The 18,757-nt window shown below is 47.4% G+C and overlaps 3 protein-coding genes across 6 annotated transcripts in view; 2 read left to right on the forward strand and 1 right to left on the reverse strand.

The window, feature by feature from the left end:
* The window catches only part of LOC125953426 (testin), a 266,491-nt gene that overhangs the window by 108,847 nt on the left and 138,887 nt on the right, over nt 1–18,757 (forward strand). The gene's annotated exons all lie outside the window — the stretch shown is intronic.
* LOC125953378 (unconventional myosin-XVIIIa) overlaps nt 1–18,757 on the reverse strand; it is a 284,199-nt gene that overhangs the window by 104,476 nt on the left and 160,966 nt on the right. The gene's annotated exons all lie outside the window — the stretch shown is intronic.
* Nucleotides 1–18,757, forward strand: part of LOC125953410 (ecdysone receptor) — a 218,702-nt gene that overhangs the window by 39,902 nt on the left and 160,043 nt on the right. For all 3 annotated transcript variants that reach the window (XM_049682989.1, XM_049682988.1, XM_049682987.1), the window contains exon 2: nt 447–1,991. The gene's annotated coding sequence lies outside the window, so the exon portion shown is untranslated. The remainder of the gene's footprint in view (nt 1–446; nt 1,992–18,757) is intronic.

An 18,757-nucleotide genomic window follows, 5' to 3' on the forward strand; every position in this document is an offset into this window, starting at 1 on the left:
ACGAATGTTTTTGAAGGACTAAACCATGATGAAATGGATTTAATTAAATTTTAATGTTTTTAATATGATCAACCAATTCATTTTTTTGTGGCAAAAATGTAGTCTTCTTTATGAATTAATTTATTTCATTTTCTCTTTTCATCCACAGAACTCCACGTTAGCGCTCTGCACAGTTCAAAGTTTAGATTAAAGTGTGATGCTAGAATGATAGCAAGTGGAACAGAAAAAGCTGCGGCAGCCACCAGACTATCAGAGGGACAATTGTATTGAAGAGACTGATTTGGAATTATTTTTTTGGCTTGGTCTGGGCAGGACATTTTTCAGACGTTAGCCAGAGTGTAGACATTTGAAGGATACTGTTTTTTAATTTTTTTTATAAACAAAGTTTGATCGAGAAAAAATGAAAAGTAACCCCCCTCATCTTCTTTCCCCTCATTCGTTTACAGCGCAACCATGGTAGCCCTCGTCCAGCGTGGTGCAACAGATAACATAACGAAGAGCAATCCAAAGTGAGATGATCAATTGTGTGAGATATAAAGTAAAAGCAGAAGAAGCCAGTAAAGTATGAAACAGCAAAAAAAGTCAATGGCAAACAGCGGGTGAAAATCTGCGGCAATCGGAAGAAAAGTGAAGTTTGTGCGGTGGTGCGGTAAAGCTACCACTACCCGAGCCACGAAAGCTCTGCAAGGAAGTGGAAGTGTACGAAGTGGGAAAGAGCAGCGCCGTTGGAGTGCTGTTTGTTTGAGACCGGCTAACGGAATCGGTAGCGGAAGGGAAAATAAGGAAGAAAAAGAAAAAAGGTTTGACCAAAACCCCCGGCAACGGTGAACGCGAAGTGAGTGGGAGCAGTGAGTGGGCCAGTCGTCACCGTCGTCATCGTCGTCGCCGCCTGCTTCGTCGTCCCCCGGGGGGGAGGAAGCAGTCATTTCGAGAAAAACGAAATCCGAACGCATCGCAGTAACGCGCGCATCTCATCTCTCGCGTCAGAAGAAAGTCATCCTCCCGAAGACGACGACAACTGCGGCCGGGTTCCAGAGGTGTGTTTCGTGTGTGTGCGCGCGCGTGTGTTGGCCGCCATCGAGAGCGAGTTTTTTTGTGGTCGCAGCAAAATCGTCAAAAAAAAAGTAGTTCAAACATAACGCGACGCGCCCCGAACACGGTCGACCGGCAGTCTTCCCCACAACCCCCCCAAAAAAATCCGTTTCGTTTGCTCGTTTCCGCGTTTACCACAGAGAGAGAGAAAGGGGGAGAGATAGAGAGAAAGATCATGATCATTACGATCGCTCTCGCTGGCCAGTGAAATCGTGTGCCATGTTTTCATGTCACTGTTACTGTCCGCTGTGCGTGCGGGATGTGATTGCCACCCTAACCTTGCTTTAAGCGTCGTCGTCGTCGTCGCCGTGGTGTGTATTTAAGTGTCAATGTGTGTCCGTGTGTTGTTTTGGTATCCACGAGCAACACAGCACGTGCCGCGTAGTGATCGTGGTGAACCGGTGCGGGGTGGGATAGTGTTTACCCATCATCATAAGCGTCCGATCGTAGTGAAATCGAGAAGAAAGTGAAGTGACGGTTTAGTGTGTTCGCGTGTGTGCGTGTGTGTTGGTGGTCTGCGTCCACCATATTTTTCAATTACTTCCTCGGTTAGTGTGTTGAGGGAAATTCGGTTTTTCCACCTCTTCCCCTCGGTGTGCTGCGCCCTCCGTTGCGATCGAATCGCGAGATCGCGAGATACAGAAAGTGAGCGGGATCGATTTTTGGGCGTTTTGCTACGGTTCCGCCTTGTGAAACATAAATCATAAAAATAAAAGCTACAAGGTGGGTTGTGGTTGGATAATTTTGCGAAAAGAAATCGTGGAAACTTCCCGGTCTTGAGACCATTTCGACCACACCAGCAGGAAAGCAGCGAATTCCGTGGAGCTTCAAAATCCCGTCAGCCAAGCAACGAGAGAGAGAGAGAGACGCCACCCGTAGTGGAATGCATTAAAAACAAGGTATGCTATGGTACCGCTCCTAGCAGCACTACAATCGTATTTCGTACTGTATTTGGAATGTTATTTTGACCTTCGCTCCAATCTTGCTTGCTGTTGGCTTCTCTGGAGGGGACTGTCTTGCTGTGGTGATCCCCATCTCATACATCTCACGTACACAAGAAGGTGGTCGTTGTGGCTTATTAACCACCGAATATAGATGACCGGAATTTCACACCTGACGGAATCCTTCACCACCTTCCTCCTCCCTTGGTGTAACGGTGGCAAACCTCTCGCTAACGCGAGACCCTGTTGGTCACTTTTTGGCTCCGGCTCCATTCGGTGTGAGGTGCGTTCAACAGGTGGGAGGAGTATCTCCTCTGGGCTTCCGAGATTCCGAACGAATCGAAAACATTTGTGAAGCAGATTCCCTGGTTTTGGGTTCCTCGAATTAGGCGCTTCCTTGACGAGCTTCATCAGTGAGGGATAGACTTTTCCTTCAATGTTGAAGTGCTCCGTTTCACTTGCGAACTTGTAAGCTTCCCGGTGCCGTATTTATCTCCCATTGTGGGATGGGTTTTGTGGGCGAAAATTGAATTTTTAGTGAGTATGCCATTAGTTCTGTTGCTTGTTGAGCGGTGCTTATGGCAGTGGGAGTACATGCATTAAAAGAAACAACATTTTTCATGTCATATCGTGCCAAACGGCTTTTAATGGTGTGTGATCGTGTGACGTCATATTTTCGTGGTCCTATTTAGTGTATAGAGAATGCTGTACCTTGACGTAGAGTATAACATGTTAGGGAATTTTTATTGTTGTTTTAATAATTCTTACTTTTCGGGGACTACGCACACACAAGTTTAGAGCATAATTGACTGATCTTGAGCTATTCTTAGTACTCATAATTTCCATGTTTCGAACAGAATATTCTGACTAAAAATTCTGACAGCATTTATCTTAAGTCGTATGATAAGTGAGTGTAACTCCAGAACCTTTGATAGTAAGCTAAAGTTGAAGTTATTTAGCAACATCCGAATGAGTTTTCGCGGAGTATTGGTGCAGAATATTAGGAATACATTGAAATTTCAAATTAATGTAGCTCCCTAGTAGCGTAGCGCATCAGTTCACCTTCCACCATCATGTCGTGGAATGTCGTCAGCATTCCAAAATGCTAACCAACAACCGTGTCGAATCAGCTGAAACACCTCACTGCCGTTAGCACGGACGCTATTTGCCGATCAGGCAGCAGTTTCACTTTCCGGTCGAACGCGAGACACGGTTTCAAATCGATTCGATACAAGCCTCTCTTTCAAACTACCCAGGTCTGAGTAAGTCTCAGATACCTTCTCTCCTTCTGGTGGTGTGTTTATGTGCCCATTCGGCTTCTCCCCTGTGTCACCGGATACAATTACTATACGAGCTGACCAATCGAAAAACACACACAGCGCGGCCACATCTGGTGTGACCGAATTTTGCTCCCTAGGCGAGACCACAAGGGGTACGACTTTGCATTTAGTAGGTCCGTGTATGGGGCATCTGACCGCATTCGAGCTTTTGTCGAGTTTCAAATTTTAGAGTTCACGGATGCACGCGGGGCCATCCTGGGGCCGAATCGAAGATGATGGCGATTAGATGTTGTGTGCAGCTCCTCTATCCACCATTTGCCGAGACGATCAAGTGCAGCACACTGCTGAGTCATGTATGTGGATGGTGATGCCTAGTGTGTTCTGGTCTTCTCTCTCTCTAGCGATTCGTTTTCGAAACGGTACCAGGGTGTCGTGTAGGCCATTTCGAGTTGGCCTATAAATAGCTTCCCTCACTCATTCGCTGCACTTTGCGAGAGAGATGTCCGTGTGTACGTGCACTCGATGAAGACGATCGGGTTTATTCGATCGACACGCCTGCTCTCGATGCACATCTGCACGACGTTGCGCGCCTATCGATATGGATGGGGCTAACACCGATGCTCCGTGTTCATGGACCTCAGCATGACGTCATATATATACACACACACACACACATCAGCGCATCCAGACCGTGCTGCCTCGTGTCTGAGTGGTGGTTTCGGTTCCCTCGTATGGCATGAAATCTAATGCAATCTGGTGCTGCAAAGGGCATCCGAGATGGTGGGTTCTGATGAAATGATCTTCTTCCTGATGGTTTATGGTATGAGCGCACCGCAAGTGATTCAGCTTAAGAACTGTTTGAAGATTCACCGTAATACTCGATGGAATCGACTTCGTATCTAACTCTTTTGTATGCTTTCTGTCGAGGGGAAGCATATCGAGAACCTTTATTAATGGTGGTGCAAATGGAAATGACGACACACGCCCGGGTTCTGCGGCTTACGAAACGTTGCCCAGTGGTCGATGAGAACTGCACAATGAGTTTACGTTTAACATTAGTTTTTTTTTTTAAACAATTATTGCCTACGTTGCAGTGCTTTGTTGTGTCTTCAGGCTAAGGGAAAAACAAAAAAACGCTTATCGCTTATTACAACATTTTTGTTTCAAGGCCTGAGGCTTCATTCGAGCAGTGGTTTTGCTGGTGCTTGATGCAATCGTTCATTGACCGTTCCTAGAGGCCTTTTCACGTTGGAACATTCACGTTGGTGTCACATCGAATAAGCAAAGGTATGCAGTGTTTGCTGTATAAATTGGCGAAAGCTACGCCGAACTTCAAGTGGTTATCCTTCATGACTATTTCTCGAACCATTTGGTACCGTAATTTGTTGGTTTAATAGTTTAGCGGTATGATACATATCTGGTAAGGTGCATATCATAGTCACTGAACTCTGTAGTGTTTGTAAAATGTTCAAAAATATTAACAACTCATTCAATGCGAACAACTGACTCACACTTTCGGCTCACTCTCGCGTCTCTAGAACCCTTCCATGATTGTTCTCTGGAGCGTCGAATTTACACACCTACAAAGTAATTCTTTCCACAGTACGGGCGTTTCACATCGGGTTTGCCTATGTAATGCGTCGCGGTTACTTCATAGGTTATGCCGGTGCAACTCCACGTTCAAGGTTAACCGGCGATATCTATTAGCCGTTATTACGGAAGCTACAAGAAAGTGCTAACACGGTGCGCAACGTAAACGTGCTAGAGTCTACCACTACCACCAGCTCTCCGACAGGGAGGCGAAAGGGGGTGCGGATCTCCACCAACTGGCAAATGTAGCGAGTCTAGTCGTGGATGGAATCGACACAAAAAAAGAGGAAAAACCACACTGACAGGCGTGGTGAAGCCTGAAGCATATGCAGCGGCAGATAGTTGCCGATTCATTGTTGTAACGCGATACGGGACCTTCGCCGGGACCTGCGAACACAGACACAGTGTGTCAGTTGTGTGCCGCTGCTGCCGCTGCTGTTGCTGGCAACTCTGTCTTCCACTCTATTGTCGGCATTTGCTTTATCGCTTGACTATTTCTTTTGTGTGCCTGTTGTTGTTTTTTTTTGTTTTGTTCAGCATGAGCCGTGCATTTTAACATCCGAAGACGCTCCGACCTGTGTTGGCTTTGCTTGGCGTTTGTGCTTTTGTCTTTCGCGAGCCTGAAACAAAAGAATTCTCCTACGAACGGGGTGTGAAACACGGGAAAGAAAAAGAAGAAGAAGACGCAATACTCCAGCACTATTTTTGCGCATCTCGGTGACTCCCGCTCCGGCGATCGGCGGAAACGGTGGACGATTGTTTCGCCTCTTCCGATCTCTACGGAGATCTCTGTGCCATCGAGAGGATGTGGGTGCGATGCGCCAAGGGTTGGGTTGGGGCGTTAGGTTACGTAAGATTGGGATCAGACAACAGCAACGACGTGCCAGCCGCTAGAGGTTGTCGCTGTGCGAACACAGGGTATGACCTGAGCACACAGTAGCTGCGATTGTTACTTAAGATTTGCGGAGATGAATGGTTTCGCATTGGTCGTCCCACTATCATCGCGATTAGTGCTCGAATGTGCTGGAATCGAATTCTGATTCTAGGCTATTTATTGCGTGTAAAATCTTTTCGTTTGCCCAGATATTTTTTATTCTTTTTGCCGATTGATTGATATTAAGCAAGTGTTTCTTATATTATTTCCTACATTATTCATTCGAACTTTTGCATTCTTTCTGCACTGCTTAGCAGTTCTTGAATGTTTTTACTTGTTTATTAAACAATATTACTCTGTTACATTATCTTCTTTTTTCCTTCTCTTTTTCACTTCTTTCTTTTTTTCATCTATATTATCGTTTTTGTGTTGCTATATTTTTTCCTTTCCTCTTGATCTATTTCTATCTATCTGCTTTAAATCTACGAAAGCCTAATACACTTCTCTTGCGCCTTTATTTCACGATTAGTCAACTTTTCGAAAAAGAATAGAAACGAAATTGCCAAGCAAATCATAGATTCGTCATCAGTTATAAACCTGCCGTAGGACAGAATTCAAGGTAATCATTAGGCGCACTTCAGCATTCAGATCACGTTCCACCAGCCGGGGCACGTCTTATCACACTCGTGGATGGTCGTGGATCCGTCCTCACGGTTCGTCGCTGATGCAATTGCGAAAGACACCATCAGAACGGTCGGTAGGGTAGTTCACCGCGTCAACCTGTTGTTGCTCTATTCGTGCTCATCAAAATCCGAAACCGGGGGTTTGATGTACTCTGGACCGGCCGGATCGTTAAGGTATGCGATCAAGCAGCACAATGGCGACGCGTCACTCTGGGGCCGCCGTCACTGTCTCGGCGCGAGCAAAAGAAAAGGTGTTGCGCGCAAATTCTGACGTGCTCCTCCTCCGTCGTCGTCGTCGTCGTCGTCAAAACCACAGTTTGTCTCAGACCTAACAAAGGTCTCGCTGGCAGGTTTGCGGTAGCTAATCGATCGCGCGTATCGCTTGAATGATCAAACCGGGTTCGTGTAGTGGTGCTTAGACGGAATGACGGATTCTGGAGTCAACAATTACGACACAGCTCCACACCGGTGCCGCTCTCGGGGGGGCTAGTGGGAGGACTCGGATTTGCACGCCGACTCTGTGTGGTTGATGGCGGGCGATGTGCTAGAATGGAGGGATGCGGTGCGGGTTTGCTGGTGTGGCGGCCAGCAAACACTTCGTGCAGGAATCGTGTGCTAATGAATCGTGCAGTTCATTAACCTCTTTTGGGTGTTTGCTGGGACGTTTTCAGATTACTTCGTCACTTTTCATAACTCTCTGGCCCTGTCTCGCTTTGTGTCTCTCGTTCTTGCTCTTTCTATCTTCACCACTTGACACAGGCACACGCACACACTTCTTCGCTTCGCTTCTAAGCGTAGCAGCAGCCACAAGCAGCCTCCAGAAACCGACCTGCGGGTGCGGGTGGTAATCTGGAACGGGCGATCAAAGTAGTTTTCGACAATCGAAGTACGAAGTAGGAATACGGGTACGAGGTTCTTCGGAGCTTTGGCGTCGTTAAAGTTAAAGTAAGGCATCGAAGGCGGTTCACTTCGATGTTCTGGTAACGCGCTGACTCATGCATGCTGCTGACCGAAAGCTGCAGGCTTTCTTGCGCCGTAGGCGCCTTGCGGTGAGAGAATCGAGCGAAATGCTTTATCTAGCCATTCAAAGTGTGTTGTTGTTGGATGGAGTTCGTCTTGTTTCTTCGCATTCATTTCGTTTTCTGTTGAAAATATTATCGGTGCAAAAACACTAAGAAATGATTATTAATCTGGAGGGATTCGACGTATTACTGTGTGAAAGAATCTTCTATTTGAGGGCGTATATATTGACCAACATTAAGCTCTGGTTTTTTTTTGTTTGGATGAGGCATTTTAAGGTGTTTTTTAAAAATAAATTTATGTACAGCTCTTTAATTGAGGGTCCAGTAGGACAAGGACAGTTTGGATTGTTATTTTCAGATTTTATAGTTCCAGAACAACATGAATAATATATGTTAATATATAAAAAATCAAGGACCCACTATTCCTTCCAATAGCTATAGACTTTTACAAATGAAACACGAACGGTTGCATTGATATAGCAGCATGTGTCATGTCATAATCTGAGGAGTATGTTTACATGAAAAAGAAAAAAAAATGCTTTAGTATCGTTATTTTTTTCTGATCTGTTGAAATCTTAATAGAATAGGTCACGATACTGATACTGCTATCAAAAACTAGAACCTACAATTGTCACTTACCCCCGCGCAGTCTAGTAGCTAACACACATTATCATACTGGATTAACGCGAAGCTAACCAGGACATTAACCAGTCCAACGGTACGTGCTACCCCCGGACCGACCCACCGCGCTAAATACTACGCTGCGCCCGCCGTTCTCTCGCACACACCTCCTTCGGCCATTGTGCTAGCTAGTAATTTAGAGTGGACATTGATTAATTTACTGTAAATGTGCCAGCGATTAGAGTAACAGTCCGGATGGATGTGATGGTGGAGAGGCAGGTAGTGCGTAGTGTTCCGTGTAGGTTTGATGGTCATTTAGCCGCTTTTATTCGCCAGAGACCGCCCTAAAGGGGAGGGTGGACGGTGGGTTGCGTGCCATGCTGGCATATATACCTTTGGTCACCTTAATACCTCGTTATGGGGCCAGGTGTCCTACATACCGAAGGGTTTCGTTAGGTTTCTTCGTTTGATTTGTTGTCGTTGAGCGAAAGGTGCAACAATTTTAGTTGCTGCTTCTGGATTTTAAAGTAGCAAAAGTATGCCAATTAAGACTGTTTGTGATTGAAATTAATGTAAGAAAATGTGCGCCAGCGGCTAAGGAAATGTTATCCTTTTCTCTGTCAACTACTCCACTGTCCCTCTACTCCTGTTTCCTCCCTACGAACTACTCCATCGCGCTAATGTTTTGCCCCGATCTATTTGCCTACCAAATACAGCATGATGTGCTGCGGTACGTCGTTTCCTATTCGCCCCTTGGTATGGTGGAGGCCTCCGTGCTGCGAGTGCTGGTGGTCCCTTCCTGGTTGCGTTGCGTTGCCTGAGCCTCTCCCCCTATGCAGACCGCAACCGGGCGTGCTTGCTGGCTTGCTTGCTTGGTCCGCCTTACGGATAAATTCAAAGAAGGGGTCCGCGCCTACACCGCTACGACGCGACAGGCAGCGCCTTAGTTGTGCTCAAGCTCGAGCGCATTAAAGACTATGCGTCGTCCCGGTCGTCTCGGTCGTCTCGGTCGTCGTCGTCGTCGTCGTCGTCGCGATTATCAATCATTTGCTCATGCCATTAACTCTAAGCAAACTCCGTGCAAACATCCTGTGCTGGACTCACGGGCGAACGAGCCGGTTGGCCTCCCGCACCCCCACCCGCCCCTCCCGGTCGTGTCACGCCTTTTTGGGGCCGACTCCATCCCCGTATGTGTGTAGTACCCACCCTCGCTGCCAATAATGTTGGCCTCAGGTTGTGGGCAACCAATTATGTCGAAGACATTCCGGGAAGTGTGTGTGTGTGTGTGTTTAGGTAGGTAGGCAGGTAGACCCGCATTGCAAATGGGGGACATACGCCGGCCGCATCTAAAGGTACTGAGATGTAAAATTGACATTTCGTTCCGCGAAGGAATCGATGGCCCGGTTTTGGCCAGAGGAAGCTCGTACTTCCCACGGTCTTTCGGATACGTATATCTCTTGGTATATCGGACATACCAGAAGTGCTCGAAGGTAGTTTATATAAATCATATCTAATGGCTCTTAACTATTGGCAAAGATGCTATTTAGTATCCACGTTGTTTGACGTCCATTTGTGCAGTGAAGGTTAATGTTTGCTGTTTTCAAATTAAGCTCGGTAGGGAGGAAATAGGGATGCGAACGGTTCTTCCTATCATGAGTGAGGTCAATATCCTTTCCAGTAACGGAATACAAACTCCAGGCTTGTCGGGCGCCGTGAGACCCAATAGTTTCATCAATCAAATCTCTGCAAAAATGCCACAAATATTCATCATGAACCAAGAATTAGGGTCGCCTGAGAGCTTTGCTAGGAAATGGTACAAGGAATGGCAAAAAATCGATTGCGAAAAGATATTCTATGGATGATGGAAATAACTTCAGTTTATCAGACATCAGCCAATAGGTAACCAAATGGTTAAACTAAATTGTATGGCGATTTATTAAATCAATTTTAAATCTTTTTATAGGTTTTTTAATACGTCGTATTTTCAATGGCATAAGATATAAGATAGAGCCAGAGAGTGCAATGCTTTGACTTTCCAATAAACTTTTGAAACAAGATTTTGTTTCTTTTTTAGCTAGATGATTACTCAAACCTTCCTTCAATTCGATGGCCCGATTATGCTTTTCGACTGCTTTGCGGAAGGCATCGCCATTTTTCGAACGCAAATTGAATTGAGCATTTGTAGTAAAGCATGTTTTTTTGTACGAACGCTTAAGCATCTCAACAAACATCCTAACAAGCAACTCACTATCTCAATTGACTGTCTATTTGTTTTGGGAAGTATTGATCATTACATTGTCTAACGACATTAATGATGCGTTGAGTGCTGTTGATGCTTGATGCATTTATTGTATGTCGCGTAATTTATTCCCAAGAATGAAGTAAATGAACGATGCTGCTGGATGGAATGAAAACGAAATTCTGCGCTTCATTAGGGTATCATCGTTGCTTACGCCACTCCTTAAAGAGCTATTGCCCCTCCTCAGGACATCCCTAGCCACTCTGCACTTCTGTGAAGTTCGATGAACGATCGATTGCACGTTCGAGTGCTTCGTCGTCTTCGTCGACACATCCTCCTATCGATCGATCCTGATCCGTCCTGTTAAGTGTTTAATTGTCAGTGGCGTAACGTCCAATTATCCTTCTACGGTACGACGTACGGCTAGTTATCGGTCTGAAGCCCTCTCATCAAACGCAGCTCGGCACCTAGTTTGCTCGCAACATTGTTGTTGTCAGTCGAGCATAGAGCGATAACCACTCGACACATACGCTGGAATGTGTGTCGATCGTCTTCTGGCTTACTCTCGTAGTGAAGAAAAAAAAAGAGGATTCTCTTCAGTCCGATGAAGATGCATTTCCGTTCCGAGCCGTCCATGTATCGGATGGCATCGAATGTAGCAGCAGCACGAAGCTTGCAATGCCCGATGCCATATCGAATACTGTCTGTTGCTGCTGCTGCTGCTGCGCCCTTTTTTTTTCTTCTGGAAGCAAACAACGGTGGCCGCAGGACCGGTGGTCACGAAGAACCCGTTTGCTTCTTCCGTCGGTTCGTTCGGTTCCTCTCCTCATTTCAACCCTGGGGTGCCCCCAACCGGGTTGGGTCCAACCGAGAAGCCAAGCCGGTTTGTCGAGAAGCGCTCGTGCAAATCCCACCACCACATCCCTCTCGGTGTCTCCGGTGTTCGGCCGCCTGCTGCTGGCCCCATGGTCGATCGACCGGCGAGTGGATCGATCGATGCCATGCCGGTTACCAGTTCGCAATCCAGGCCGGTTTGTACGATCTTCGATTTCACGATTCGCGCATTCGCTCGAGGAGGGGACGAAGAGGATAAGGAGAAGGAATAGGTAGAGTAGTAGGAGAGAAAGATGGAGAAGTTCTCCAATCGGCCACGGAACCATGGAACCGGTTTCGAACCGGTGCTTCCATACATACCCACTTCCTCCACACACAATATCTGGTGGCCAAACCAACCCGGTCAGCCTCGCCAGCGGCCGCCGAGCGCCCGCGAGATTCGGTGACCTACACACAACCACACCGATGCGGCGCCGCCGCGGCATTACCACCATTACCGCTGTGTGCGCTGTGACATTCACCGTGAATGTGCAAACGCGGGCGATCGCGGGTGATCGCGGGCCCGATTGTGGGCCCAGACTTGCTCCTTGAGGTTTTTAACGCTTAACGTTTTCGTTTTCGCACGACCGCCACGATGTAGAGGTTGATATTGGTGTCAAAGGGGGAGGGAGGGTCAAATATGTTTTTCTTTCGTAAAGCATGTCAACAACTTACCATGGGATCATAGGGCTTTACGTGCTTTACAAGATTTATCTCTAGGTACCGGGCCACGATAGCAACTTTACGTTAACGAACTATCAAAATGAGGTTGATATAAAGTTGCTAACGTGGCAAGGCGAGGTTAAGATGAAACAAAACGTTCTTTACGTTCGATTACGTTCGAAGAAACTTTCTTTACGTTTCTGCTTTACAGAACTGTCAAAATGCGCGACGCAGGCGCCGTTCATAAAGGCTCTCTCGATTGACGTAAGCGACCAACACACGCGCAATATTATTGATCAATATTCCAGGCTACTCTGATATATTTGGCATATTGTTAGGAACTGGAGAACGCTTTGCACAGTCCGAATACGTTAGACAAATCCAAGTAACCTGAAATATTGATGAAAAATATTGCGCGTGGGTGAGTTGCTTTAGTATGTGGTTGAGAGATCCAAAAACAAATTCCGCAACTCGTCAAATGACAGCCAATGAAAGTTAATGACAAATCTTCTGCATTTTCCAACACTCCAATCAAACAAATCAGGTTAAAACAATTCAATCTACAATCTTCATAAGACGACGTTTCCTCTGATTTTGGTCGACGGAAAGGGTGCTTCTGGGCGATCGCCGCCGCTACTTGGCGATCGAAAATAGTCTTCCCCTTCCACCTTTACTTTACTCAAGTAGCCGACCCGTTGAGCATCAGTTCGATGTGATCGGAATTGATCATATCGCCGCACATTCGTGTTGACAAAACGTTCAACTATGAGTGTGTTGTGTACCTTGGCGTAGAGACCACCCTTGCGACGAACACCGCGCTCTGACGCTGAGGCATAAAGGAAACCAAGGGCAATATGCTGCCGTCACACTATCAGCATTCCCGTGCCGGTACGTGATTTGCTTCCACTAGTATCCCCCTCCAGGGCGCTGGTTCCAGGGAGTGGATAACAAATTCACTTTTCAACGTGATCACCGATCGCTGCTCATCCGATCGCTGCTCGTCCTCCCCTCCCCTCCCTCTGGTTCTGGGTGTGAGTGTGTGTTTGATGTTTGATTCCGTAATCATGGACTGCCTGCCTACCGGTGGTACGCACATTATCAAAGCCTTTTCGGCAGCTCGAGATGTGTTGTTTGCCTCCCCCTCCGTTGACCGTCAACATCGTGGGGCCACATAAAGGGTGCAAAAAGGGTGGGGCAGGAGCAGGAGCAGGAGCAAGGGGAGAAGGTTTGCCAAATCAGTGCGCCTCGAAGTTTCGCATCAATTACGGAAGATTTTACTTTCGTCCGGCTAGAGCCGCCTTCGTTGTCGTCGTCGTAAGGCTGTTTGCGATGGAAATTTATTCTATTTTCCGTGGAGCGTCCAAAAGCAGCGGGATGGCGGATCATTGTGGTGTGTGGCGTTTGTGAAGCAACAGCCTACAAATTGGCGTCGTCGTCGTCGTCGTCGTCGCCGTCTTTCCATTGTAATGCCTAATTCATCAAACCGAAACCAGCGAGAACGGCTGCTGGCTATGCTGCTATTTTATTCATTCACTCTCCGCTACAACGTTAAACTCCGCGGACCCCGCGCGCCCGCGCTTCCCTTTTGCGAAAGCAATAGAAGAGAGACCGAAAAGTCAAAAACCAAATAAAAAAAAGGTCGCGGCGCGGCGCGAAAATTATCCAGCTCCTCCATCCTTCTCCTCCCCTCGGTGCAGTTCCGCTTTTTGCCTTATTTCTGTCTTTCTTTTCGCGCTGCGCTCTCGTAGCCACCGCCACCGCCGCCGCCGTCGCCATTTTTCTCACCCCTTTTCTGCCCGGCACCCACGCTTTCCCTTTCGTTCCCAAAAAAGTTTCATTTCGTTCGGGGCGGGGGGACGCAAGAATTCAAGATGTCTCCGGTGTGTGAGCGTGTTGCGCGTTGCATTGAGTAATTCGGATTGCCAGTAGCACGAGAGATGAGAAATGATCCACCATTTTGTAGCCAATGGGCACACTCTGCTGCCGATTGTAGTAATTTTACTTATGGAGAAAAAAAACGAGATTCAAAACGGAGTAAATTCTAAATCCCACTCTGCAACCCCTTCCTCGGAGCTGGTGCACGGGGATGGGGATGTTCACCTTGATGGGGGAAAGAAAACTCGTTTTATGTACAGCATACGGTGACAGACACCTCCGGAAACCAGCCTGCAGCAACAGCAGCATTACCAGTGACTGCCCGGTATGGCGACGACGAACCCTATCTATGCTCAGCTCATCGGCTTTCATCGACAATCAATCAATCACATCAGCGTTATGCAATTAGCCTTTTGCCAGTGGCGGCGTTTGCGGCGGAACGTCCTCGCAATCAATTAGAGCGCACGTGTAGGATGAGGTGCACGTCCCGGGGTTGATATTAATTTTTGAGATTTAATTAGCAACAGGGGGGAGGCGCCATCGATATGTTGATCGAGCGGCACTCAAGGCGCAGCGCAGATGAATGATGTGAGAAGGCATTAAGGGTGGCAAGATCGCGCTGATAGCGCCCACGGCCAGGCGCGAGTGATGGGATAATGTGCGAACTGGAATGGAGTAATTGAGATATGGCAAAGGATATGCTCTTGTCTCTTGTGCCGACGATGTGCAGCTATGTAAACGAACACAACAAGGCGTTCTGTTTGAAGCTGTTGGATTGAGCAGAATGCTTACCATAAATAAAAATGATCCTTTCGCTGGTTCTTTCTGCTTCCTATTAAATAGGTTACTAGCATTTTCCGTTAAATAACCATAAATAAACCCACGGACCAGCGACGTCAAGCCAACGATGGTTGATGACATTAGGACGCTTTCCACTTATACGCCTTCGAGGAAGTGCAACGAGCGACCGGACCAAACATGCAAATGCCCTTTACCAACGAAACCGACCTCATTGTTACACATTCTAATCGTTCCTCGTGCTCCAGCGGACACGTGTTTCTTTGGGGTGGCAGTCCCCGTGTTTCGGTCCCGGGGAGAGGTGGGAGCATAAAAAACCCCGCGCGAGGTCGGTGCTCAGACGTCGTCGACGAAGTTGAAGTTGAAGTCGAAGTCGAAGCTAGCTTTTTCCCGCCCAAACCAAGCTCTCCTAATTGACTTCGCTTCGGTGTGGCGCCCGGCGGCGGGGTGGTGGTAGTGAGGGAGCATTACCCCTCCGTTGTGCCCAATGATGCATAATGCATGAATAGTTGGTGGCTGGTTTAGGAAATGACGCTAGCCCCCCCTCCAGCGTTGCAAACGCATGCAGCATTGATTTCTGACTCGTGTTCCATGTGTGTGTCCGTGTGAGTGTGTGGTTGTTGTACGTTACACACTGACCCAGAGCGCCACTTACTGCAGAGCATTCCGCTGCCAGTTGTATGTGTCCGGTGTGGTTTTTGCTTCCTGTATTTTAGGTCCTTGAGAGGGGCTTCTTGTTTGCGTAACGAAATCATTACTTATAGGGGCTGTCTTGCGGATGGAATGTCGTTATTAATACTCTTCTGCTTCTTCTCTTTCTCTTTCTTCCAGGTAATGAACAACGTCCAACCTTTTGATGAGCTCGCTACTGTACTGTCGGTGTGTATTTAAAAGTATTAAAAAAAATAACTTCAACATTTTGGGGCCAACGAGATATGGAATAGACACATAACGAAAAACAATAATACCGTTTCGCCATTCTCAAGTGCTCTTTGTGTTTGAACAGATGACATGCTGCGTAAAATTGGGAGATATACTGCTGCTACTGCTACTGCTACTGTTGCTGCTAGAGTGGTAGTTGTAGTGAAGCGCGTGTCTCGATCTCGATCACATCGACCCCCACAACACTCGCGCGCGCGCTGATGGTTCATAGATGAATGTATTCCGTCTGACGGCCGTTGGCAGTAACATTACACCTTTACGACCAACATTTGCTGCAATCAGCTCTCGATGGCGCGGGACAACAGACACTAGCCGCGGGCTTATTATTGCCGCCTTTCCTTTTATCATTTTTAAGAAACACAGCCACCGCGGGGGGCACCAAATCACCAAATCGTAAATCGTCGCAATGTCGCGTTGACTAATGTGTGCGTGTGTGTGTGTGTGTGTGTGTGTGTGTGTGTGTGTGCGTGTGTGTGTGTATGTGTGTGTGTGTCGCCACTGTTGTGTTTGTTTTTTTGTCCGGTATTTCGCTCTTGGAAAGCAGAAGGAACGTTAAGTATCGCTTTGATCTCATCGTTTCGCTGAGGTTACAAACCGCGCAACAAAAACCAACAGAAAAAGGGAAATTACTTCCCCTTTCCACCGTGTTTTTTTTGTGTGTGTCGTACCTCCATTTTCGTGACGGTAATAGATGCGCCAGAAGAACAAAGGTGAAAGTGAGACACCACGTACCTTCGGAGCCACCCTCGCCTCGCCCACAGTCTTAAACCGCTTAAGTGGCTGCTGCAGATCGGCGTAAGCGTCGTTTCGCGTGCTGCAAATTAAATGGCCGCTAATTGCCTCTGATTATGATGATGGTGATCGTCTTTTTTTTGTTTTTGGGGTAGATGGATGGATTCCTTTAAATGGATGCCCTCATGGGACCTTAGGTGAAGGTGAAATGAACCTCAACATCTCTTAATACGTCCACCAGAGCGGAGCAGTGTTCTTTATTTGCTCATTTGAAAATAATTTTTTATGTGATGTGACCCTCATTTTCGGTGACTCTGGTTTGGTTTCATTGCTCATCCCGAAGCACCAGCACCAGAAGCCGAAATGGATTGTTTGTCTCCCAAAAAATGAAAATCAAAAAAATGAATAACTTTTTTACCAAAAGCACTCCCAAGCAAAAACGGTGAGCGTTAAAATCGCCGAAGAAAATGATGATTTATATGCCAACGAGAGGGATTCCTCACAGAAGCGCATCCTCCTCATTCCTTTTGTGCTTCAGAGACGGCCGCAGAACCGATTAGTGGGGACTGCTACTGGTACACAGCAGTGCAGTTCAACGGACACTGGCTGTTTGCTCCTTTTCCATTGCTTCTAGAAGCATCGACCCACACACCACATTTTGTTGCCATTCATTTCGTTCTCTCTCTCGCGCTCGTTCTTTCTTGTGTCCTGGCCTGTCGTCAGCGAAAGGCTTCGAAGGCGCGCGCGTCATGCTGGCTCCAGCACCGAGTCCCCGAGCTCGAATGCGTAGCCATCGTCGACTGCCAGAGCGGTGAGTGGTCTGTACGGTCGAGATGCTGCTGCTGCTGCTGCTGCTAACGTATGTGCATTTTGGCGACCACACGAGCCACGGCCTTCAAGGCCAAAGCGAGCGTTTCGGAATTTCGGACCAAAAGCATTATTACATCGGCGTGTCGGCGACCGAGGCGCGCGACCCCGAAGGAACCGGACGATAACATTATAAATGATTTTCGGCTTCAGTTGGTCTTTGAAGAAGAAAGGGGTAGGGTTAGGTAGGGTAGTGCTCTTGTGTCTCGTTAAGGCCCGATTGGCGGATTGGAGTTTGTGGCCGACCGGTTGACTGGCTGGCCTGGACTGTCCTGGGCCGGGGCCAGGGCGCGCCCAGACTGTCTAGACTATTTTTGGAGCATCGAAGATCGGAGAGTCGGTGGAGGTGGGGGAGGTTAAGTTATGGCTTTTGGAGCGGTGCCAGGCCCGTTGGTTGGAGTTGCCTCGGGCTGGAGCTTTTTTTTTGGTTGATGGTATTTTTGGGGCTTCATTTTCCCGCGATGCAATCGCCATGTGCCTTGTGTGTGTTAGTTTGAGTGTTGCAAAATGCGAGAAAGATTTATGTTGCGTTTGCACCCTCGAGAGTTTGATAGATTTTATTGTTTTGTTTCACTCGGATACTTGGGGATAGTAGCATGTTTGGTTTTTTTGGTTAAAAAATATTATTAATATTTATTGCTACGGCTGACTCCAAATCGTCGGGAATTTCCTTTCCTCGGAATGGCCTCGGAAAATGACCGAGGAAAATTGAGTTCAACGATGATGATGGTTCCACTGGAGCGAGCGAGACTGTAGTTCACTGTCAGAGCGCCTAAGCGCCGTGCCTGTCTTCGGGTAGTCAAGAGCACATTTCTAGAATGGTGTCAAGTTTGACAGCAACATCAACGGCGAACAGCCGGTTTGGCGAAAGGAGAAACAAATCATCGTCACGGAGAACACGGGGGTTTTCGTTATGGCGCACACTATACTTAATGTAGAGCTTCTAGTCTACTCCCTCTGTTATTAGTTCTAGCCAAACAAACTACTCCAGCTACGCAGCGGAGCATTGTTCCGGGTTCGCTGCTAGGCACCGGAGGCGCTGAAACAAGCAGCAGCAGCAGTAGCGGAAGAAAGGGGTGTATAAATGATATTGATAATATACTGTTAGCCCTGACCTACCGCACCACAATCGTTCGAGTCGAGTAGTAGCAGCTTGCTTGAAACAACGCTCGAATCGTGGTCGATGACGACGCAGCGATCAGATATCAATCGGAAAAGTTGGCTTTCCCTAACGACGTGATGGGAAAACTAATCGCGAATAAAACGTGATGCGCGCCGCGTCTGTCAGCAAACAGGCAATGTGCGTAACGAGGTGATACAGGCGTCGGTAATCGACAAGCGTGACTGCGATTTCATTGATATTTGTGTAATCGCTATCGCGAAAAACAAAAAAACGCAACTCTTGTGCCAGTCGTTTATGATGCATGAAAAATGATGAAAATCATTCTGCTCCCTGCAGCCGAGCGTATAGGACGCGCTAGCGCTTCTTCGTGCTTGGCCAGTTAACCGTGTCTCGTGGTGCCAGTGTGTGTGAGTGTTGTTATTAAAGTGATCCTGTACCGTCGACGATTCCAGCACGGTTCCCCACGACCGTGCTGCTATCTGGTGTGTACTGTAAGTGTTTTGTGCCAGGATTCAATCGCATGGCACGCCTTAGCGTAAAAT

This window comes from Anopheles darlingi, chromosome 3, assembly GCF_943734745.1.
Source record: "Anopheles darlingi chromosome 3, idAnoDarlMG_H_01, whole genome shotgun sequence".
Taxonomy (NCBI): Eukaryota; Metazoa; Arthropoda; class Insecta; order Diptera; family Culicidae; genus Anopheles; species Anopheles darlingi.